Raw genomic sequence first — 24,809 nt, 5'->3', positions numbered from 1 at the left:
CAGTGGAATCTTAATGGGTTTTATACCCATTTGGAACAGTTAAAACTATTAATAAATGAATTATGCCCAAAGATCTTATGTCTTCAAGAAACTCACTTTAAACAAGTTAATATAAATCTTCGAAATTATCAATGTTTTCCAAAAAACAGAGTAGCACAACAGGCCAGTGGCGGAGTAGTATCTTCATGCTCTAACCCACTGACTGTGAAACACATCCTGCTTGATTGTCCTCAATTCAAGGAAAAAAGAAGATCCCACGGATTCACAGATGATGATCTCAAGACAGTTTTCACCAAAAAAATTTCGACAGTGTTAAGCTATTTAAAAGACATCAAGTTATTCAATTTTATATAATGTAATATTTCATGTATTTGTTATATCCACTAATAACCCTGCGCGGTTGATGTGGTTTTGTGTTTAAATAAAAAAATAAAAAAAAAATAATTAGTTATTATATAATAAAAAATAAAACTAAAAAATAATTCAAAATGGTAAACCAGTGAGAAAAAACGAAAACAGTAATTTATTACATATTGAAACACCAACCTAAAAAAATATGCGAAAATTTTTAAATTTTTAACTAGGTAGAAAAATAAACACATACGAGTCTTTATTCACTTTCGTCTTCTTCCTGGTTATTTGAGTTAATACACTCAGGACAAATAATGGTGGAATGTTCTTTTGAAATTTTGAAATGAAATGAAAATGAAATTTTTGCTGGTGGTTCTTCTTGTTCCACTACAGTAGCTTTATATTTCTTCAGGAATAGTTTTAAATCTAAGGGCAAACTCTGTATTTCAGCTCGTTCTGAATGGTGGGTATCAACAAAGATAAAGATAATTCCTTTAAAAATATCCTTCTTTATTTTTGATGATTGTTTATATTTGCAGCATTATACAGGATTTGGCTGTTAATTCCTGCGATGTTTAGGAGCTGAAAAAATATAACCATCGGCCATCTTTGCGTTCTCCTTGATACGGAGTATGTACCGCACATTTTATCTACTATGTCGACACCTCCTTTGTGAGAATTATAATCTAAAATTATATTTGGCTTTTTTTTCTCCGGATCTACTGCAGAATCATTGATGGTTGCATGGTTGATATCAAAGGCACAGCTTTATTTTTTGCAGGGACATATGACACTATAGTTACCTCTTTTTGAGATCCGAAAAGGGACGACCAACTTCTCTTTCTTTATGTGGTAGGAACTCCAACGGCAGCTCCCGTTAATTTTTCTTTAGTGTGCCAACCATTGTTACTTTATCTTTTAAAAGATCATTGGCCCATGAGTAACTTGTCTACCAATTATCACATGTCAAGTTCCGGTTTTTCCCTTTCCAGTCTTGAAGAACACGATGTACAATATCAGCAGGTTTATTTGATTTGTTGTAAGGTCCTTGTGGCTGATTACCACAATACACCTCTAAATTTGTAACATAAAATGTCTGGGCATCACACAATACAAATACTTTTAACCCATACCTTGCAGGCTTGGACGGGATATATTGAATAAAACTGCATCTACCTCTGAAAGGTTACTTCTCCTAAACAGTAGTTATTGTTGCAGTTCTCCACAAAACGATCCAGTGTAACTTGAATAGCATCAAGCTTATCAGTTTCCTTGCGTATCCCTCTACTATTTTTGTCATCAAATCTTAGATCAGCAAGCAAAAATAAAAATCGATCAGCACTCATGCACGCTCTAAATATTTCTGAGCCGGTTCCGTCTTTAGTCCACAATTCAAGAAAATATGTATGGTTTTGCTTTTTAGTTCCTGCAAGAAGTAGTAGTCCGATAAATTCCATAATTTCTGTTTTTGTTGTGTCTTTAGCCCGTCTCGGCCGGTTATACTTTATTCGCATATTTGCAATTTTCAAGTTTGTACACTCAACTATATTTTCAATAATGTAGTCACTAAAAATTTTTTCGAAAGCACTTCTCTCATTGGTAATATCTCTAGCACTCAGCTTTGGCCCAGGAACTATTTTTACAATATTTTTGCTGGAATTTGTTTATCTTGCTTTGTTTGGTTATCTTTCGCTATAAAATACTCATCTTCATCGCTTTCTAAACTCTCACCATCGCTCTCGTTATCTGAATCAGAAGACTCTTTATCATTTAGTTCTATCTCCGACTTAGTGTTATAATCGTTGTCATCCGTAATTTCTTCCTCTTCTTCTGACGAACTAGCATCCTCTTCTCCCATAACTTCTTTCTCAGGTTCTTCTTCGAACAATGCTTCAGCCATAGCTCTAAGTTCATCTTGTGTGAGACTTTTAGGGTTTCTAACACGCACTCGATCCCTATAAAAAATATTTCTCCCAAGTTTCCATTTCACATTTTTGTATAAAAAGTACAATGTAACATTAACTACACAGAAAATAACTCGTTTGCAGGTAATTTAAAGTTTAACATTCGTTAAATTTACTTACATAACTATGTGCGTGGTGTACCGAAGGCACCGTTCGGGAACTCACTTTGATATTTTTTATCACAACCCAACTATTCGATCAAAAATCACGTATCGACTGTAACAGACAATGGTTGATACTATACTGATAGGATACGTCGAGCGCCGTAAACGCAGAAAATAGTTTTAAGAAACGGCAACCAACTTAACACGCATGGTGTACTGTGTACACCGTAGCCCGTAGTGAAAGGTTAACTAGGGTTGGCTTATTTTCCGTTTAAATGTTTCACATCCTTATTTAATTTATTTTATTAATCGTGCCTCTCATCTGCCGGTTTTGTTTTCTATTTAATATCGTTAGTGTTTATTCTCATTTGGTTCTGCTTTTAAATCGCTTGCCAACTAGCACTGATTTTCAGACAATGCGTTTAGTTCAATACTTAGTCCGTATAATTAGTTTTTTTTTTGCTCGATACATTAATTGATATGGAAATGTCTAAGGTTACGGTAGCGTAGTGCTACAAGGCAATTATCTACTAGGCCCTTTCTAGAAGAAATAGTAAGTGGAGAGGTTTGTTTCGAGTTTTTAGTAAACCATTTTCATATTTGAGTTGAAAACGTGCCACACCCAACATCCATCAAAAATTACGGTATTGACATGAAGTTCCTTACATGAAGAGTGCTCATAACGCAGCAATATGCTAAAAGATGAACAGAAATAGCAGGACCAATTGACCATCTGGATCACCAGAATTAAGTAAAATTGACTTCTTCTGGAGCTGTATTAAAGATCTAGTGTACCGTGAACTTACAATCATAATTAGTTATGTAAAGGTCAAAATTAAAAAAGCATAATGTTTCATATTTCATAATTTCATAAACCCGAATAGATCATTTGAAAACGATCTTCAAGATTGTCTTAATGTTATGAGAGCTCATTTCGAACAAATTCTACAATGACAACTTTTGTATTTGTGGGTTGCTTGTTGCTTTAAAGTATTCGTAAAGAGCAAAGTGAATAAAAATAAAAAATTTAATTACTGAAATACCCTTGTTTCACTCGAACCTAAAATATCTTCAACCTATTTAAATATAGGCATAGAAAATACATAGGATCCGTTAAACTGCATTTGACTTTGTTTTCTAATGGTAAAATAAAATAAAGAGTGGTGCATTTAGGAATACTGAACAAATAATGAATTTGTGTTTTGACTTACTCTGTATAAGATTTACATAGTATTAGCAAAATAAATCATTTTTTATAAATTAAGACAATCAATTAAAATCTATGTTTAAAACAGGTCGTTGTGGTTGTAGCTTTTTTTAATTATACAGGTAGTTGAACTTTTTACGATTTTTATTGGAATTTGATTATAATCTTCAAAATGGCCTGTATATCACAAAACAACTTTGCATTTTTGTATCGAGAAAGTAAAGTGGATTTTAAATTTAAAATAAAAAGCCAGGAGTTTCATTTAAAAAATATATATTTTTGCTCTTCTCCTATTTTGTATACAACATTTTACTTGTATTAGATACAACGGAGTTTGTCACAAAAGTCATCATCCTGTATATATGTATATAAATATATACAATATATATATATATATATATATATATATATACATATATATATACATATATATATACATATATATATATATATATATATATATATATATATATATATATATAGATATATATATATATACATATATATATATATATATATATATATATATATATATATATATATATATATATATATATATATATATGCATATATGAAAATATGAAAATTACTAAGTTCTCGGCAAGAACCGCGTTGAGAATTTGTTACTCGACGTTTCGGTACCCATTTTGGAGCCATTATCAAGAGTGATACGGTTCCGTTCGAGTTCGGGGTCTCAATCTGCCTACTCCCCTCACTCGTGACGTACCAGTATCTTGTTCCGTATAAATACGAGAACCGTCAAACGGCACTGAGGTCTCAATCTGCCTACTCCTCAGTGTCGAGTGACAACCGGTCTTACATACAAACATCAATGTTCATTCTCAATATGATAGGTAAAGGAGCTTTATTTCGAGAGGATGCGAAAATATTTCTTGTACCCGTTTAGGGTCGGTTTACCCTCTTCAGGCTAGAGTTGAATTTTATGGTAATGGAGTAATAGATGCGTCAAGGCCGGGTCTCTAGTGACCATTGGTTCTGTGCAGTCTCGAGCTTAACTCGGCCCCAAAACCAGTGTATTGCACTGTAGTTTTGTGGACGAGTGTGCTCGTGAGTGGAGGCGCCTCGGCTTTCGAGAGTCGACCTGTCGCATTTTGCTCAGTGTGAATGTGTGTGTGAATGTGTGTGTGTGTGTGTGTGTGTGTGTGTGTGTGTGTGTGTGTGTGTGTGTGTGTGTGTGTGTGTGTGTGTGTGTGTGTGTAAATCCAACAGTGATGGTCGCTACCATTTCGTTGTTACTAAATCCGTCGAATCACATAGATTTTCTCCGGCCGCCCACAGACTCCGTGTAAATTAACGGAGGCTGCAGATGGTCGGGGGTCCCAGTGGTGAGGATGTTTCAGTAGCTGAAAGAGGACCCCTTTCACTGTTGGATTTGTGTGAGAGTGTGTTGTGTGAATTTGTATTTAGTGTGAATGTGTGCGAGTCTGAATCGACAGAAACTAAAACCGTGTTCTCTAGTGACCATTGTTCCTGCAGCCATTTATGCGTTTGCAATCGACTTCAGAACTAGTGTATTGTACTAAAATTCTGTCATCGGTTGCTCCCGCTAACGGCCAGGCCTCGTCGGAGTTCGATAGACGGTTCCAGCAACTGTCGATTCAGGTGAGAAGATAGTTGCGGCTATTTTCTCGGGGACGGACAGGTATCGTTGAGTAGTGAGATTGGGAAACCGCAAAAAACGAATCTCCCCCTGTCCGGGGTAGGGAATAGAATTTGAGAGGGTTAGGTGTGGGAGCGATAGGCTAGTGGAGTGGCCTCTAGGATATCAGCGTATTCTTCCGGAAGTTCGTCAATGCAAGCCTGCATTAGAATAAACGGGACATGAAGGTGTTTATTTTTGGGCTTCCGGGAGGATACGTGACTGCGGAAAGAGCAGGAACTTTTAAGGGTGTTTTGGGCGATAGCCGGGGGGCCGTTGATGGTTTTGAGAGTAAAGTTCCTGTTGAGAGTTTTTATTCTCTCGATAATGGGGGTGGTGTTTGCTGTTTGACGGATTTCACGGGAGGGGAGGTACCAGCGTTTTCTGCACGTTCTACGCAGAATTCTGCGCTCCGCAGCGATCAGTCTTCTCTTTTGATAACCCTTAAGAAGGCAATATAAGTTTGACTTATACTCAATAACGGGCCGAATGAATGTTTTGTAAGTGTGTGTGAGAGTTTTGTTGTTTGTTATTTCAAACGTCCCTGCAAGTGGAACTAGGAGATGGGCTCGGTTTCTGACCCTATCTAAAGTTGCCTTTAGATCAGGTTTCCAATTAAGTGTTTTAGTGAATAAAATACCTAAGTAGGAAGCTGTCGGGCTAGTAGCGAGCCTTTCTCAATAGTTTGTGTTTTTGCAGCGTTTAGCGTGACTCTCCACGTGTTACACCATTCTTCAATACCGTTTAAAAGAGTTTGTGCTCTTCTAAAGGTCCTCTCAGGGAAGTAACCGTTCGCTTGGGTACATTTGGGTGTGTGGTATATTTTGGATGGGAATAGAACTGTTGTATGTGATGTACAACAGGGGTGTTAGCACTGAGCCTTGCGGTACTCCCGCTCGGGGAGTGAATGGGGTGGAAACCTGATCGCTTACTCTCACTCTCACTGTTCTATTCGAAGGGTAAGAATGGATGATTTTAATAAATTGTAAAGGTAGCCTGATGTCAATTAGCCTCCGAATTAGTCCTTTATGCCAGACTTGATCGAAGGCCTTTTGTACATCGAGAAAAGTGGAGATGGCGATACCGTTGCCGTTTATTGACTGTGTGGCTTTAGTAGTGAAATCTATTAATGCATTTCGAGTTTATCTGTTTGGTTGGAGTCCATACTGAAATTTGGGGATGATATTGTGAGTGTCGAGATAGTTACTGTGCCTCTCTTTTAAGATTAGCTCAAGGACTTTCCCTAGTGAATTTATTAAGAAGATAGGTCTGTATGATTCCACATTTGTACGGGGCTTACCCTTTTTGGGTATTATCATGGTATTAGCTATTTTCCAAGGAGTAGTAAAATAGTAGTTTTTGAGACATGCAATAATAGTTTTTGTGAGATGCGGGATTATACTCTCAGGAAGTTGCTTTAGACACCTTCTACTGATGTTGTCAGGTCCAGGAGAATTATTTTTGCCTAATTGGCAATAACTCTCTGTTTCTCTGTCAGTAATAGGGTCCATGATTGGGACGTGGTTTGGAGTTTGGTGAATGAGAGTATTTCTTACTGCGAATTCAGGTTCGAGTTTGAATAAGCGATCACAGTTAGGGTTGCCTGGGGTTTGAAAGTTTTCGTGGAGTGAGTTTTTGAAAGCTTCCGCTTTTAGTTCAGGGGAACTAATAGTTTGATTGTCGATCAACAGATGAGATGGTTGAGATAGTTTTAATTTGGTTAGGACTTTAAATTTGTTCCAGAATTTAGCCCCATCTCTGTAATCCAATTTCGAGGTAGCATCCTCCCACTGGCGAGCCTGTAGGATATATATTTCCCTCTTAATTCGAGCAGAGATGCGATTGTATTCTGTTTTGATAAGGAGGTTTCTGTTGATCTTTTATTGACGTAAAAGCCGTCTTTTTTGGTGTATTTTGGCAATGATGTATTGTGGAAGTGCCGGAGAAGAGGGTAGAATGATTTTCATTAGAATTGAGTGATTGTTTGCCTCGATTATTAGGTTTTCAATTTGGATTACACTCTAGTCAATACTTTCATTAGTATTAAGTTCGCCTAACTCGGGATTATTTGTGATGAATTCTTGGAATTGTGAACAGTTTGCGCTACGATAATCTCTTATTTGTCTTGGGGGGCTGGGGTTTGAGGTGACATGATATTAGAATTAACTAATATCGGAAGATGGTTGGACGTTATTGTGTCGCCTATGTGGCATCGATCGTCGAACCTGTGCATCACGCTATCAGTAACGATGATGTGGTCTACGATAGATGCCCCATTTGCGTTTAGAAACGTGTAGTCAGTGTTAGTGATTCTTATGATTGGAAGGTCTAGAAGTATATCAGTTAATATGATGCCTTCAGGATTATTTGAATGATCACCGATTGTGTGTGTCTACAGTTAAGGTCGCCCATGAGAATTGCTTTATTTAGAGTAGAGAAATACTCTAAAAGTTCTAGAGAAAGCGGGCTCGCTGGATGCCTGTAGTAAGAGATTATCGTGAGGGTTTGGTTGTTTGGAAGGTGCAGATCAATTGCCAGGAAGTCCACGTTAGGTGGAAGGATGTTTTATGGAAATTTGTGGGGGGAGTGTGGTAATCCGTGTTTGATAAGGATTTCATTCGCACGGGAAACCTGACAGCGGTTTCGATAGACTGTTGTATATCCTGCAAAAGTCAAAGTGTTTCGACAAAGTGTGTTTGTGATGGCAGGAATTTGGATATTGTGATTTTGCAGGATATGTTTGATTTGGGGTATCTCTTTTTAGAGATCCTTTGGCAATTTGCTGCTCCGATTGTGAAATCCATAAGCGGTTAGTTTAATAGTTGGGGTGGAAGGTCATTTCGACCTTATTGTTGTGACCAGACAGGACTATTGTGTGGCCAAAAATTTTGACAATCACTAAGCTCGTGATTGACATGATGAGGTCCCTTCTTTCATGGAAGATGTTTAGTAGCACAAGGGTGCTAAGTTTTATGGTATTTTTTATATCGGTAGTTAAATCGAAAGGGGGAGTTGATCTTTCGATTGACAGTGGCTGGATTTGGTGGGTGTTCTGTGGTTTTTCTTGCCTTTTCGGGCAACGGTTGAAATATGCGGGATGTTCGCCACCGCAGTTCAGGCATTTAGGTGAGGTAGGGTTTGGGCAATCACTTGACTTATGGTTTTGTCAGCAGTTCGGACAGATGAAGGACCTTTGACGGCATTCTGAGATAGAGTGGCCGTTTGTGCAGCATCTGCTGTAGTATTTGGGGGTAGGAATAGTTGGATTTGCTCCGTGAGGGAGCTCAGTGTAATGGATTAGACCATCAATAGGGATGCCATAGTTTAATACGTGCGAAAATTTATCAGACGAGGTGATCAGGACTTTGATAAGTCTAGTGTCTTTTCCAGTTTGTAGAGATTTTACTCTCCACAATCTGGTGACAGGAATGTCTTGCTCTGTTAGGATTTATTTTATTTCTTCCTCAGAGTAATCGTGAGACACGTTTACAATGAGGAATAGATGCGTAGTGGGTCTTGGGGTTTGGTTTGCTGGAGCGTGGCTTCTAGACGTAACTTTAATTTGGGTTTGTCCTGTGGCTTTGTGAATTTTTGTCTGCATATCATCGGGGTTAAGGGAATAAAGCGTTCTGAGATGTGCTTTCCCATAGCTTAGGACTTTGAGTGAGTGTATCCTTTGATACAGCATGGGTATGCAGTTTAGGATTTTGAAAAAAGTGCATTGGTTGCACAAATCTTGAGGGATGTCCTTTAGGAGGTATTCGAAGGTTTTTGGGTTATTGATTGCATTCGTGATGTTAGGGTTTGTTCTTGGTCTGGAGTTTGAAGGTGCCTTAGTGGCGTTGGCGAACGTTTGTGGTTGAGTGTGTGTGAGTTGAATTCTGGAGGTGCTAGGTTGTGGCTGATTTTGAGAGGTTGAAGTTGAAGGGGCTGTGTTTTGAGGGGCTGTGGTCTTTTTTGGGATGGATTGTGATCGATTTTGTGAGTTGGATCTAGATGGAGGTTGGGAGCATTGTGTTGGTGTTTGAGATTCGACACTGAGGAAAATCAGTGTCGATTTTTGACAAAATTTTATGGTTGGGATTATTTCTCTCGATTTCACGGCGTTTCATGTTGAAGCGAGTTTGAAGGGTGAGGATTTCTATCTGGAGGTTAATTAGCTCTTGAGCTTAAGAATATGGATTGTATGATATTTCTGGAAAATCGTTTCGACAGATTCATTGTCGTGCGATAGTAGTGGGGCGTAGGGGTTGGCGGCGAGTGCCGCGGTCTATGATCTAGTCACACACCGGGTGGAGATGGCAGACCTAGTTAAACCAGGCATTGCAATGGACTGAAGTCTATACACGTACAGAGCGCTAGGGACTCCGCAGCCTCACGGAGCGGTAAAAACTCCCTGAAAAAAAAGGCTTGTTCCTCTAACGTGTACTGTATAGGTTTTTGACAGTGACTATAATTACCTTGCTTTTACCACGCTGCTTAATGGTGTCCCACGGTGGACGTCTTTCACGGAGTAAAAGCACCGGCGTACTCGCACTTGTTCCTGCAGTGATTTTGCAAGGCAAAGAAAAAGTTCTGGGGCCAGTATATTCTACTGAAACCCCGTACTAATTAGCTTTGTCGACTACCACCAGGCTTCGTTGGTGTTTTGGACATGCTACTCCTATAGACGAACTATGTACTGCAATTTTCAGAGCGTAAAGCTCTCTCAAACTATTCGCCGACGCTGTTATGGAGAGGTATGTTTCCAGTGACCTCCTCACTCAGCGTCTCATACGAATGGCCGGTCTTACCCTGTGTGGCTGCTTTTGTACTCTCAGTATGCCCGGGAACGGTATGCGCTGACGTGGTCTGAGTTGACGTGGCCTGAACGGTGTGGGCGGAAAGTCGCTGAATCAGGGGTCGCATGTTGCCGGCAGTCGTTTAGCGTCATCGCGCGTATTTAAGCTATTAGGTCGTTTTTCAATTTCGATAGCTTCACGAATGATTCTTGATTTTAAAGGCGAATGGGGGCGATCGTTTTTTAATTTTTTTGAAATCTATTTTGTGGCCTCTCTGAATACGATGTTGGGCTAGGGCTGAAGTAGTGTCAGAATGTTTGACTGATAGAATGTTCGTTAATACGGTTATGGATTCATTGGTCTGTCCTATGTATGTACGTGGGCAACTGGAACAATGTATCTCGTAGACACCATGGTCTTCATTGGGGATTTGGTCTTTTACGGATTTGACGAGATTGGACAACTTTGAGTGAGTAGTGAAGATGGTTTTGATGTTTAGAGGAAGAAGAGTTCTACTGATCTTGTCAGTGACACCTTTAATAAAAGGTAGAAAGATTTTGGTTTGATTCGGTGGCAAGGTTTCTTTTTTGGATGGAATGGGGTTTAGATGTTTTTGAATGCTCTTATTGATTTGAATTTTGTGGTAGCCGTTTTGTAAAAGTATTTGCCTTATTGAATTTATTTCGGATGACCTATGATTGTTGTCGCTAAGTCTTATGGAACGAGAAATGAGGGTGTTGACAACTGAATTTAGTTGAGCGGGGTGATGATGTGATTGGGCATTAAGATAACGGTTTGTATGGTTAGGTTTCCGGTACACGGAATAAGAAAAACTGTAAGGTGGCTTTTTCTGAATAAGAACATCAAGGAATGACAAAGATGCTTCAGACTCAACTTCCATCGTGAATTGAATACTAGGATGTATTCTATTCAGGTGGGAGAGGAAGAGATTTTATGCGTCTTTACCATGGGCCCAAATGACAAAGGTGTCATCAACGTACCGTTAGCAACAGGTGGGTTTGAGATTTGATGAGGACAGGGCTGCTGTTTCGAAATGTTCCATGAAAATATCAGCTATTACGGGAGAGAGGGGGGTCCCATTGGGGCACCGTTGATTTGACAATAGAAATGATTTTGGAATGAAAATTATGTATTAGACATGCAGTATTTTTTAAGAGATAGAGTGTCTTGGGGGATTTGATGTTTAGAGTCCAAGATGGAAATGGTTTCATCGATGGAAATGTTGGTGAACATAGAAACAATGTCAAAAGTAAGTAGTATATCTGAGGGTAAAATGGAAATATTTTTCAGAAGATCAATAAAATAAAAAGAGTTTTTGACAAAGGAAGAAGCTTTTTCGGCTAATGGTTGTAAGGATAAAGCGAGATGTTTTGCAAATATCTGAGTCTTTAGTATACATTGGGCTTGTGGATATTTGGAAGGCCGTATATCTTTGGAATTCGGGATGATTTTCTCTGTGTATAAGAGATTTTTTGATGTCTGAAGGTAGAGTAGACTTATTTATAATTGATTTGGTCGTTTTTTTCTAGATAGGTGGTGGGATCGTTTGGGACGCGTTTGTATTCTGTGGAATTGAAAAGTTCGAACTTTTTGTCGAAATAATTAGAAAAATTAAGAATGACGGTGGTATTACCTTTGTCGGCCGGAAGGATAACAATGTCAGGGTTATTATAAAGTTCTTTGAGGGCGCGTCTTTCTGAAAGACTGATATTTGACGGTGGGGGTTTGGAAATACGGAGAATTCTGGCGACATATTGTCTGGCAACTTCGGGTTGGTCGGAAGGAAGATGATAAATAGCTTCTTAAGTTTGACAAATAATTTTCTCAGTTGGGATTGAAAGAGGAGTGACATAAAAATTGAAACCTTTTGACAGAGCTTTGGTAGCTGAATTGGATATGTGAATCGGATATATATATATATATATATATATATATATATATATATACATATATATTATAATAATAATGTAATATATTTTTCAAATAAAATTGTCGCAATCTTGTCAATCACATGACCCGCTTCGCTATTTGAAATAAATGAGGAAGTGAAGTGAAGAGAATATATATATATATATATATATATATATATATATATATATATATATATATATATATATATATATATATATATACATCCTACTAACATTTTCGCATCGATACATTATGCTTTTACCATCACTTTAGCATCGTTTTGAAAAGTAGCATCTGTATATCGACGCTACTTTACAAGACCTTAATACCTTTTTTCCTGTACTTGTTACAAAAATTCTAACCATCTCATTGATTAGAGAGTTGATACCGTGTTGATATTTTAAAATATCCGCTTTCTCTTTTTATCTCTTACTGAGTTATACAAGTTTATTCCAGAAAATGTTTAAGTCTAAAATGATGGTACAGTGAAAATATTATATATATTTAGTTCAGGGTTTTACCGTTTACTCGCTGCCATTATATACATGAAAATGTATATCCCACTTTCATTATCAATCATTTTAGCATCAGAAATTTGGCATCGCTGTTGAATATAATATTACCCACAACGAAATAGTAAATTTAAGAACATATATATATTTTTTTCATCCACAAATCATTCTGGCATCATGTGTGGTTAAAAGTAACGGGTTATGATATATTGCAACTACCTATTGTATCTTCGCTCCAATTGGTCCAGTCGCGGCGTACAATCCCTCAAATGATAGGAGTTAACCAATAAAATACAATAAGACAAAAAAATCAAATATAGCAGCATGTCAAAAAGGCCTTAATTATATATCTTCGTTTCTAGAAGTCCAATCATGACGTACAGTATCTCAAATGACAGGATTTAACGAATTCAAAACAATGAAATAAAAAAATTAAATACAGCCATGTCAAAAGGGCCGTAGTCACGTATCTTCGGTCCTATTAGTCCAATCGTGACGTATAGTACCTCTAATGATAGGATTTCACATAAAGAATACAATGGGATAGAAAAATCAAATGCAGAACAATGTCAAAAGGGTCTTAGTTGTGTATCTTTAGTTCTATTAGTCCAATCATGACGTGCAGTACCTCAAATGAAAGGATTTAACAAATAAAATACAATGAGGCATAAAAATTAAATGGAGTAGCATGTCAAAATGGCCTTAGTTATGTATCTTCGGTCCTATTAGTCCAATCGTGACGTACGTTACCTCAAATGATAGAATTTAACTAATAGAATACAATGAGATAGAAATCAAATACAGCAAAATGTTAAAAGGGCCCGAGTTACGTATCTTCGTTTTTAGTAGCCCAATCGTGACGTACAGTACCTCAAATGATAGGATTTAACCAATCGAATACAATAAGATAGAAAAATAAAATACATCAGCTTGTCAAAAGAGCGTTAGTTATGTATCTGCGGTCCCATTAGTCCAATCGAGACGTTTCGTACCTCAAATGATAGAATTAAACTAATAGAATACAATGAGATACAAAAATTAAATAGAGTAGCCTGGCAAAAGGGCCTTAGTTATGTATCTTCGATCCTATTAGTCCAATTGTGACGTGCAGTGCCTCAAATGGTAACATTTAACCAATATAATACTACGACGTAGAAATCAAATACATCAACACGTCGAAAGAACCTTAGGTATATATCTTTGCTCCTATATATGTTATGTCAAAAGAGCCTTAGTTGCGTATCTCCGGTGCTATAGGTCTAATCATCACATATGGAGCCCTAAAATGATAGGATTTAGCGGAGATAATTATATAGAGTGTAAACCATATTTCCAATGCTTTATGAAATAGAACCAGTTTATAATATTCCGGACGACGTAATAACACCTTATTTTAGAATATTGGTCAATGAATTGAAATCATTGTTCAAGAAACGAATTATTCATGTGCAGATGTTTTACTATAAAAACATGTAAAACCAAAATCTCGATTAAAAAAGTTGCAACCAGTTACTCTTGGTGAAACTTAACCCCATTATTGATTTTACGAGTGATAAAATGGGTCGACAAAAGACCAGTTTTAATCCTTGCAACATTTAAACATAATAGTTGTATCTTGGTTTAATCAAATGGAGAGAAAAATTATACACAAGTACTAAAACCACAAACAATTAATATTTAATACCGCAGTAGTCAATGCTTAGTTGGTAAATAATAAAAAACGTAAAAAAAGCGACAACCTATCCTTGAGTTCAGACTGGAGTTCGCGAAGGTATTTACAAATAAAGAAATGTTGTAACACTCACGACCAGTTACACCCAAAAATACCATTTAAGGCAAAGCGATGTAGATAATACAAAGAGAAGAAAGTGTACAAGATGTTACAAAGTGTTAAGAAGAAACCTGACTAGTAGAAAGGCTGATAGAAAAGTTAAAAAAGTTAAAACATACTCTGAAGAATGTGATTGCAAAACTGAAATATATCTAGTGTGCTTCAATGAAGCACATTAAAAAACAATTTTACTTATACAGAAACTATTATTGAGTAAAAACGTATTGTGCCTCAAGTGGCCTTATAGTATTGGAAGTCGTAAGTTGATAGTTTCCAGTAGAACGTTTTTATAGTTAATTACCTCCGTAAAAGTGAGTTATAGTATTTATAAAGAAATGGATGTAAATAATATGCCTTCGACATCTAAAAAAGCTAGATGTGAAGATAAACGTAGATTGACCACTGCTGAATTACAATCATTGTTAGAAGCATCTGGCGAGGACGATGTAGATTAAATGAATTGTGGAAGTGACTCTGACGAAATCGAGGATTGCGTTTTGGAAAGAGACAACACAAACAGAATTTAAGACTTTTCTCGGGCTTATGTTCCATATGGAAACAATTAAGATGAACCGTCTGCATGACTACTGAAAAAGTATGGGTAACTTCTATAATAGTGTTGACTTGACTACACAATTGTTCATAGCCCATATGAAGAAATAACCGAATCCTTACTTGTCAAAGAAACTAAAAAAACGTTAAGTGGTCTAAAAACTAAAAAGTAAAAAAATTTAATAATATGTTAAAAGTTTTTTTAATATACCCTAAAACTGAAAGCACAAAGAATCGATTGCAAGTTACAAAATACTTGTAGAGTCATACGAGTTTGGACAAGTACAGTTGTTTAAATAATCGCTTTCTGTGATAAACAAATTGAATAAATTGTAAAATATTTTTTGATCTGCTTGATATTTAGCACACTTTAATAACTCATCAATTGTTATGATTTCTAGTAGTTATATTACCTGTCGTTAGTCAAAAAACAAAGTTATTAACATTTATAAATTACTATAAACATAATATCTTAGAGTTTATGGTTTTTTGGAATTATCTCAATTATTTATGTATTTAAATTTGGTATTTTTCTACATAGAAAACTTTTTATGGTCTACAACTTTTATTTAAATTATTTTTCTTTAGAATGTATATAAAACGTTTTATAAGCAAAAATTTTTTTGCCATTTATGATTGTTTAAAAAAACAAAGCAAAATCAACTGTACGTCTTTACGAATTTTTCGTCGGCTACCCCTCATACTATTTAGAATTTAAATTTCTGTATAAGATTTTTTTAAACTATTTAGCGAGGTTCGTGAACTACTTTCTTATGGCATGGTCAAAGTCAAATATTATTTTTTTATGCGATTAAGCCAAAATTATTGGTCGATATTGAGATGAAAATTACATTTTTAATTAACTAATATTTAACGATACGATTTCCAATATTTAACCTTGTTTATTGTACAAATTATGTAAAAATATGTATACACATTTTGTACAAAAAACGTTTTTTGAGAACGATTTCCTGAATGTAAATCAGAATGTTAAACATTAAATAATTAAAAATGTGATTCTAATCCCAATCACAACCAATATTTTTGACCTAATCCCATAAAAACCTAATATTTATCTTAAACTATTCACTGATAGCTTCGATTAAACAGCTTGGAAATTCAAATATGTAAAATATTCCCCTACACAACTCTCTGGGAAAAAATCTCTAAATTGAATAACAACTGAACATTAATATAAAAAAACTTGTTGGTTGACCCCAGCCGGCCGGCAGGTAGTTTCAATATCTTCATTTGAACTTGACCCAAAGCGATCGATATTTTTATGTTTTCAAATATTATTTAAGTATTAACACTGGCAACATCTATTGGCTTTAAAATGATACCAAATACAGTAATTTTACCTCCCAATGTTAAAATGATGGTTTGATGTAAAAAATTTAATTTATAAAAAAATCGGATTATTGAAAAATCGACAACGGTGCCAAGCCTACAAAGGTGCACTAAACGAACATACACGACTTATAAATAGAAAATGATAGCATTTCTTGGTGATGCTAAATTACTGCAACGTGAAAAGAGCTTAAAACGATAGCGGGATGTATATATATTTATATATATATATATATATATATATATATATATATATATATATATATATATATATATATATATATATATATATATATATATATATATATATATATATACAGGGTGGTCCTTAAGTAATTGTACAAACGAAAACCGTAAATTATACACTTAAAAATATTACGATTTAAGCCAAATTGCTTTAATAAAATGTTGATATTAAGAAAGATACAGGGTGTTAAAGTGCAAATTTAAATTTCTATTTTTCGCTATAACTTTTATGTTTGTAAAGATTTATGCATAAAAATTTACAACTGGGTACTTTTAAATATGAGAAATTATAATTTGATACACACTTTGATATAACTGATAGAGGGCGCCACATATGCCACATTTGTGGCATAAATTTGCACTTAACTTTTTGCTGTTTGAGTTACCTGTATTTTTGATAAAAAATATTAAAGATACATTATTTAAACCAAAAAAAGGTATACTTCCTAATAACTTCAAAACTTAACAGTTTTCATGATAATCGCATTTTACAAATCAGCTGCATAATTCTGATTTAAGGCAATTACTCCAAGCAACGAAGGAAAAATAGACAAAAACATTAATAAATCAAATCTTTTTTATAAAATACCTTTAACTAAAGTCAATAGTTAACGAAATAATAAATAAAATAAATATATCAGCAGGATAATTAATAATAGGATTTTACAAAAACAGAATAATAGGGATTTTACATTAAACATTTTACGTTTTATGTTAAATTAAAGTCATAATCAAAACATTTTGTTTACAAACCAAATTAAGAAATAGTTAAACTAAATAACATAACTTTTTGTCAACGTAAGTGTTCGATATGTCTACCATTTTCTTTAATTCATTTGTCAATATATTACATAAAAGATCGTCACATGTTAAATAGCATCATTGGTTCTAAAGAAACTGCTGCAGTATTTATTTCTTCCCATAGTTGATTGCGAATTTTTATGGGATTCTTATAGACACGTTGTTTTAATACGCCCCATACATCAAAATCAAGCGGATTAAATTCTAGGCTACGTGGTGGCTATAATGTATAATGAATGAATATATTCTTTTGGATACATATCCAAACCTTATGGTATATTATGGAACTACATCTTATTTGTGGCAGAGGTTAAACTGTGATGTATTTGATTCATTGGTTACTTATATAAACACGGAATAACCTATAGATGTCATTACTTATTTATATGATTACGTTACAGCTTACGAGTAACTATAATTACATCTCGAACAAATGGTCTATTATGATTAACTAACGAACTAATATTATGCTGAACTAAATTACCTGTGTGTTTATTATATTTATAATAATATCGGTTATTAGGCCAACGATGATGTTTTTGTAAAAATGCTGAGTCTTAAAGGTTAGATTGGTAGCAGAAGTATTATGAAACAAGACACATCTGTGGTATTTAATATTTGGGCTTTAGTTTCTAATTGTCCTAATAAATATGGTTAAATAATTTACGTAATGAATGATAAGTATTCTTTTGGGATTTTGTATAAATTAAATAATTATATATTATAATTATACATAATTATATCAATATCTCACCACATTGCAAAGGAATATGACTGCTACGATAAATCCAACGTTCAGAACATTTATATTTAAGTATGTTCTCACTGCCTTCTCTCTAGAATGTGGTGGTGTACCATCTTACATAAACCACATATTTTGGGTTTTCAGCATTTTACAATAGGGAAAAAGTAATACAACTCCAGTAGGTATAGAAACTTAAGAAGCGATATAAAAGGGAAAATGTAAACATGATGATGGCCAACGTCTAAATACGGACACGGTACCTAAGAAGAAGATGAAGAATATTTTCATGACATTTAGCAGCCATAACAAAAATTTTGTAATGTTACATTATCATCTTTGAGTTGGTGTAATAAGAATAAACTGTGAATTATGCTTATCCACAGGTATTCAGTGCTTCAAGGCACAAATATTACAACTAAGAATTATTATGCAGCTGACTTATAAAATGCGAATATCTTGAAAACGGATAAATTTTGAGGTTATCAACAGTATACCTTTTCCTTGTAAAAATAATGTATCTTTAATATTTTTTAACACAAATAGAGCTAACTTTAAGAGCAAAAAAGTTAAGCACAAATCTATGCCACACATGTGGTATATGTGGCGCCCTCTATCAGTTACATTAAAGTTTGTATAAAATTATAATTTATCCTGCTTTAAAGCATGCAATTATAAATTTTTGTCGAAAAATATTTACAAACATAAAAGTTATAGCGAAAAATAGAATTTTAAATTTCCACTTTAACACCCTGTATCTTTCTTAATATCAACATTTTATTAAAGCAAGTTGGCTTAAATCGTAATATTTTAAAGTGTAGAATTGACGGTTTTCGTTTGTACAATTACTTAAGGACCACCCTGTATATATATATATATATATATATATATATATATATATATATATATATATATATATATTGTTATGATGTGTTTTTTGTTTTGAATGATGAGCAATGAGTATTTTTAATAATATAATATATAGGGTTTTTATCGCGGTTCTCAAAGAATTAGCTTGTAAGTACTTTTTTAAATTATCTTTATTATAACTATTATGAAACACACATATATATCTAACCTAGTCAATGTAAATTTAAAATAAACTATCTTTAAATTGATATTCTTATAAAACTAATTAAATTCTATAGACAATCTAAAATTTAAACAAAACTATCTTCAAAATTGAAATTGTTATGACACTAACTAAATTATATTAACAAAATTTTGTACCTTTCTTTCACTGAATGCCTAAATGAACTGTTTTCCACTAAGTATATAGATTCTAATCACCACTGAAAGTCTTCGTACTTCGGTTATCCTTGTTTTTGTGAAATTACTTTTTTCAATTATCAGCTTCTACCAATTTAAGATATAGTTTTCTTCACCAGCATTTATACACCACCAGCAAACAGCATTTATATTTATTCTTCTTTTCAATATACCAATATCCAATTATTATAAGTTGATTTATACTAATCTCCAACCATAATATAATTTAATTTCTTCCAATATACCTTTTTTTATCTTCAATAATTATTTGTGTATAATTATAAATGTCCATTAAATTATATGCATAATTTTTAATCTTCATTTAACTCACTATATTAAACATTTTGACTATTTGTACTTGATTCACTGACTCCAACTAACTTTCATAATAAACTGCTTGACTTCTGACTAAAAACTTCCAAAACTTCTGAACAATTGACTTCACTAAGTAAATGTATCTATCTTCTAACTAACTTTCATGATAAAACTGCTAAAAACTGCCAAAAACTCTTCTGACTGCACTATCTACAACTTTTCTGACTAAAAACTTTCAAAAACTTCTGAACAATTGACTTCACTAAGTAAATGTATCTATCTTCTAACTAACTTTCATGATAAAACTGCTAAAAACTTCTAAAAACTGCCAAAAACTTTTTAAAAACTGCCCTCTTGAATCCAAATCACGGGTATTTATATCTTTTTGACATTCTAGAACCATCTCGTAAGAGATCATGTTCCAATTTGTTCTATTTAATACTTGTCTGAATTTTCTGGAACAAACCATTTCGCAAACATGGCCATCTCCGGAGATCCAGAGAATTCCATTCTTTTCTATTAATAATTTTGTTTACATTTAGGCTTTTCAGATCAGAATATATAATTAAATTAGTAACTTAACATTCTAATTTAATAAAATACACATTTCAAACAATATATTATTATAATCCACTTTATATTCGTAAATATTCTTAAACGTCACTTCAGAGTATAAATATCTGTCAAATTTCGAGAGTATTTTTGGTTGCCTAGGCACATGGCTCACTTAAATCTATCTACCACATTATAATTACTAAAATACAACTTTTTACACTTAATTATATGCTAATTTATTAAAAATACCCTCACATAAATATAATTTTATAAAATTCTCTAGTATATAACTTATTTAAATTAATCAAATATCTAATATTATGTAGTATATAACTTATAAATTATTTTCTATAAACCCCAATTGTCACAATACCCCAAAATTTAAATTTAAAATAAATAATTTACTTATTATTTCTTTTAAATATTAATTTTCTTATCCCTTATATTTAATAAATCAATTTTTTTTTTTTTTTTTTATTTAAAATGTGTTAAATACATCCCTGTTCGCTGTCTATGTCAAAACAGAGAACAACGGAGCAAGCACAGTTCGGCTATTCTATGGTCAAACTGTCATGTCAATTGGAGCAATGAAAATGGAGGCTATGTCAAAAATTAAAAACAACTAATGTAAGGTTCTATAATTATTTTGTATTCTGTTTATTTATAGACAAGATTTCCGTTCACAAGGCTTTCATCTATATGAATCGTAAGTTTTACACTTTCCATATTATTTTTAGAAAGACATTTATAGTATTAATTCTGTATCTAACCCCAAATTATGATTTTTAGGGTAGCAACAATTTCCACATGTACAAAATTCAACAAGTATGATGTCAAAATTATTCACAACAATGAAATCTACCATCTATTTAACAAATCAAGTCTATTGAATAAAATGGATATATCAGTAAGCTGTTAGTATTTTTATAATTAGTGTTAAGTTTATAATATATTACTTCTTTTTGAAAAATTGTACATTTTTCTTGATTTATTTTAAGTCCAACTTTATCTAATCTGTTTATTATAATTTTTAGGTGTTTCTCATGATCTTCAGCCGTTTTAGAAACAATTAATATATCACCAATGTAGTGAATTACAAAATGTTCATATTGATCCAAAATATCATGAAGACATCTACATAGAACACTGCAAGATGATTGAAGTCCAACTGGTACTACTTTGAATTGATATACTACTCCATCTATCTGAAATCCTGTATACTGTCTACTTTTTCTTTCTAGAGGTATTAACCAGAAACTATGCTGTAAATCGATTTTAGTGAAAAATGACATTCCTGTAATTCTTCCTAATATTCCATCTATACTCATTGGTGCTTCAAATTGCTTTTCAGTAATCTTGTTAATATTCCTTGCATCCAAACATAACCTGATTTCACCTGATCTTTTTCGTACTACTACTATGGGGTTAATAAAACGTGTGTCTGCCTTCTCAATGATCCCATCTTCTAACATATTATTAATTGTTTTGTTTACTTCTTCTCTGTATTTATATGGTATTGGGTATGATTTTGTTTTAAAATCTTTTTCTTCTTTAACTTTTATACTATGGATATAATTTTGTGCAATTCTATTTTCTTTATTGACAAGTCCCTTGTGTTGCTGCAATATGGAAATGACTATTGATTTATATTCTTCAGGGCAATTTAAAACTTTCATTATATCTTCTTCTTTACAAATAAAATTATTCTTCATTATGTACTCATTATTCCTTGCTTCCAATTTTACGCACTCCGCCTCGTAGGCATCCATCTGCTTAAAATTTCCATTCCTTAAATATTCACTACAATAATTATTCTTTACATTCTTCTGGGACATTTTCCTATCATCAAAATACATTTCTTCTTCATAAACATCATTATTTTCTTTTAATAATATCCTATCAACTCTTATTCCTTCTTCTACCTCATCTTTCTGCATAAATTTAATTATTTGCCCTTCCAAAGTTACCATTTTTTCTTCAAAATCTATCTTTACTTTCTTCTTTTCCAATTCATCATTTCCCATTAATATATCAACACATAAATCCTTGACAATAAATCCTTGCATATTAATTTCTTTATTAAGAATATTAATTTTAAAATTGGCTAGTTTATCAATTTCACCCAACTTCTTATTATTTGCACCAATAATTTTAATTTTTGGAATCTTTATTATATCTGATAGTTTTAATGTATTAAAAATAAAATTCTCCGAGACTAAAGTACTTTCTGAACCAGTATCTATCATAATTTTAATCATTTTATTTTTGGCCAAAGCATTTATATAAATTAAATTAATAGAGTCAATAATTTTATCCTCATCTAAAGAAATAAATTCAGAAGGTTTTTCATAATAGCAATGGCCTAACTTGTAATTCAGAAAGTTTACTGCACAAAATTTTGATTATTAGAATTGTCAGATTGTATCTGACCACTTGGATCTGATGTCCTATGTCTTTCCCTACTATTACTTCTACTCACATTTTCCTGCCTTGTACTATTTTGTTCCCTGTCTTCGCAGCTTCTATTCCTTCGAACACAATTTACCTGTCTGTTATAGTTAGGTCGCTCTGTATTTCTTCTATTATTAAAATCTTGTCTATTATTATTAGTACTGTCATTAAAATGTTGTCTATTATAATTAGTATTATTATTAAAATTTTGTCTATTATAACTAGTATTATTATTAAAGTTCTGTCTATTTGGATTACTGTTATTATTATTAAAATTTTGTAAACTATTACCATATCTATAATTATTATATGATTGTTGATTATCATTTTTATTATATTGAAAGTTATTATTGTTTTTTCTGTTGTTATTATTACTTGTCATATTGCCTCTTTGTATTCTTTGAATAAAATTAATAAAACTATCTATTGTTTGAATATTTTGTACAGTTACGGTTTGCACAACATCAGCATCAAAATGTCTAGATACATTTAAGACTGTTTCATCCTCTCTAAGTGGTGGTTCTAAATATTTTGCAACTGTTATCAGTTTTAATGCATAATCTACCATATTTGATTTTAAATTGTGATTATACTTTCCAAAATATAGAATTTCTCTAAACTTTGCTTGCTCTAATTCACCCCAATAATAATTTAAAAATTTATTTTCAAATGTTTGAAAGTTATCTAAATCATTTTCAATACTAGCAAACCAAGTTGCTGCATTGTCATTTAATGTCACTCTAATATAATCTTTAATATCATTAATATTATTCACAAATCTTAATTTATGTTTTAAACTATTTATGTATACTCTAGGATGCAAATTTTTTATATTACCAGAGAATTTAATCCCAGTCTCATTTGTTAAATTTAAGTAAGGTCTCCCTATGTCTCTCATTTGTGAAATATCATCTATTCTCTGTTCCACATTTCTTATTTGATTACAATTTATTTGGATATTTTGTTGTATATCGTCTAATTTTTCTTCTGTGTTTCTCCTGTCTTCGTTAATTTTTACTTCTAAGTTACATTTTTGTAACTCTATTTTCTGTTCTATATCTATCTTATTATCTTGAATAATCCTCTTTACTTCTGTCCTCTCATTGTCTATCCTTTTCTTGTAGTCATTCCGTATACTTTTTATTTCATTTGCTACTTTTTTCTCTGCAGCTTCAAGTTTTTTATCCATTTGTTTTACAATTTTATTATTATTATCTTCTATTTTCTTTTCTAATTTTCTATAATTCTCTTCCAATTTCTGTTCCATTTTTTTTATGTCTTCTTTGACTTCTTTTGAATTCTCTTCCAATTTTTTTATGTCTTCTTTGATTTCTTTTGAATTCTCTTCCATTTTCTGTTCCATTTTTTTCATGTCTTCTTTGACTTCTTGTGAATTCTGTTCCATTTTGTGTTCTATTTTTTTCGTATTCTCTTCCATTGTCTTGTTCATCTGCATCAATAATGACATCAAAGCTGCCATATTGACATTTTCCTCTCTTTCTGGATTCATTTCTGCAGTATCTTGTGGAGCTTGAACTAAACTCTCCTCTTGTATGGGTTGTGTTTCTACTTCCACATCTTCTTCATTCTTTTTGCTTCTTGTACCTTTCTTTCCTTGAGACATTTTGAGACTTTACTTGTTCAAATATAATTAAAAATAAAATCTATAATTTTTTTTTTTTACTGATAATTAATTTAATTATATGAGAGCACTTATCTTCCCAAACTAATTCTTTTAAATAGAGAGCCCCACGTTGGGCGCCAAATTGTTATGATGTGTTTTTTGTTTTGAATGATGAGCAATGAGTATTTTTAATAATATAATATATAGGGTTTTTATCGCGGTTCTCAAAGAATTAGCTTGTAAGTACTTTTTTAAATTATCTTTATTATAACTATTATGAAACACACATATATATCTAACCTAGTCAATGTAAATTTAAAATAAACTATCTTTAAATTGATATTCTTATAAAACTAATTAAATTCTATAGACAATCTAAAATTTAAACAAAACTATCTTCAAAATTGAAATTGTTATGACACTAACTAAATTATATTAACAAAATTTTGTACCTTTCTTTCACTGAATGCCTAAATGAACTGTTTTCCACTAAGTATATAGATTCTAATCACCACTGAAAGTCTTCGTACTTCGGTTATCCTTGTTTTTGTGAAATTACTTT

General features: G+C 32.8%; 1 protein-coding gene and 1 long non-coding RNA gene across 4 annotated transcripts in view; both read left to right on the top strand.

Annotated features, from left to right (window-relative positions):
* LOC140451697 (adenylate cyclase type 6) overlaps nt 1–24,809 on the top strand; it is a 3,083,308-nt gene that overhangs the window by 2,630,448 nt on the left and 428,051 nt on the right. The gene's annotated exons all lie outside the window — the stretch shown is intronic.
* LOC140439756 (uncharacterized) lies at nt 20,659–21,855 on the top strand. The gene is made up of 3 exons (XR_011950722.1): nt 20,659–20,878; nt 20,962–21,086; nt 21,207–21,855. It is a non-coding gene; the product is annotated as an uncharacterized lncRNA (long non-coding RNA).

The sequence above is a fragment of the Diabrotica undecimpunctata genome, chromosome 1, assembly GCF_040954645.1.
Source record: "Diabrotica undecimpunctata isolate CICGRU chromosome 1, icDiaUnde3, whole genome shotgun sequence".
NCBI classification, from domain to species: domain Eukaryota; kingdom Metazoa; phylum Arthropoda; class Insecta; order Coleoptera; family Chrysomelidae; genus Diabrotica; species Diabrotica undecimpunctata.
This window is presented reverse-complemented; position numbering and strand designations above follow the sequence as displayed.